This window comes from Mustela nivalis (genome assembly GCF_964662115.1).
Source record: "Mustela nivalis genome assembly, chromosome: 18".
NCBI classification, from domain to species: domain Eukaryota; kingdom Metazoa; phylum Chordata; class Mammalia; order Carnivora; family Mustelidae; genus Mustela; species Mustela nivalis.
In genome coordinates, this window is record NC_139037.1 from 56890009 (window position 1) to 56891786 (window position 1778).

Here is a 1778-nt window from a genome sequence, read left to right on the forward strand (position 1 = left end):
GGATCGGGCTGCAGCTACAGAGCCGCCTGGTTAGAAGAGGCTGTCACCTAGTCGAGATCCTGTTTCTGCTGCCTGCCAGCTCTGTCTCCTAGTGTAAGCATGGCGGAGTCTCACCCTCTGGTGACAGTGGCTCTGTTATGCCTTACTCCAAGGTTACTGGCGAAGGTTACATAGAACAGAAGGAAAAGCACCTCCTGGATGGACATCCTCTGGGGCCCTGCTCCCACCTACCTCTCCCTTTCTCCGTGGCTCCACCCACCCCTGTCTTGGGAACACCCCTTTTGCTCCTTCGAAGGAGCCTGGCTTGGGACGGAGTCCTCACGCTAGCCCTGCATTGGGTCTGGACTTTTCATTCTAGACTCAAAGTAACAGGAAGGGGGGCTCTCAAGCTCAGAGTAAGGACAGCTTTGTCTTTCAAAACCTCGCAACAATGTTTCTTGGACTGTTGGATTCCTTCTCCCAATCCGCCTTTTTTTGGGTGGGGGCTCAACCTTATTAAGATATACTTCGCATACAATAAACCACATCCATTAAAGTAAGTATTTGGATAAAATTGACAGATGCATAGTTAGTGAAAACCACCGCGATCAAGATACACGATACTGCTACCACCCCAGATAGCCTGGTGCTCCTTCGCATTTTGTTCCTCCCTCCGCCCCCGGCCCAAGCAACCACTGATCAGCCCCCAAGCCCAGGCAACCTCTGAGCAGCTTTGGGATCGCCAAGGATTAGTTTGTCTCGCCTAGAATTTCCCATTAGTGGAATCCTATAGCAGGTTGCTTTTTTGTGTCCTGATTCTCTAGCATAATACCTTTGAGATTTTGCTACGTTTGTGCACTTATCAGTTTATTCCTTTTTGTTTTTAATCATGGACGAGTACGCCACTCTCTGGGCACAGCAGTTTGTGGCTCCATTCCTGTGGAATGGATACCAGACGGGTTCTGGTTTGGGGCTCTCGTATAGACGGTGTGTCTGTACACGGGTGGGTTGTCTACCACCGATCTCCCATTGCTATGGAAATCTTTTTGTAATGCCCAGGGAGGACACACAAATATTTACTGCTTGGTTAAAGGGAGCAGTTCCTCCCAACAGCAGTGGGGACATGTAATTTCCTTCTTCCCTGATGGAGAGTTGGGGCAGGGGGAGAAGTTCAGGGAGACCCCACAGAGGCATTCATGGTGATGACTGTTTACCAACAGACCAGTAATCTACAACGTAATATTGTCATGTTTTAACCACCATCATGGCCACACCAGCGCCTGTGTTGGCTTGAGTGTCAGCTCTGGGAAAATCCTCTTGGCTCTGCTGACGTGAAGGTCATGGATACTATGACCTACCTGCACGTGATTTGATGTTATTCATTTTTTAAAGTTTATTTATTTAGTTAGTTTTTAGTAACCTCCACCTCCAAAGCAGGGCTTAAACTCCCGACCCTGAGATCAAGAGTCGCATGCTCTTTCCGACTGAGCCAGCCGGGTGCCCCTGGGGCTTGGATAATTCTTAAGCAGGTTTTTCCAAGTGAGGCTAAAATTCAGTTAACGTGCACTAATCTGAAGTGCTGGTTTTTACAATACTGAAAAGCTTCCGTTCTGGCTGGCTAATCATACAAGAGTCAATGAGTGAGCGCTGAAATTCAGTGATATGTATCCTAATATAAACTTGTTAATTCAAGTTAATTGCTACAATAGGTTTCCCCTCATATTATTTACCTAGTTGAGAATAAAAATACTGAATACACAAAGCTGTCAGGCAGGATTATAAAGGCTACAAAGCTAGGG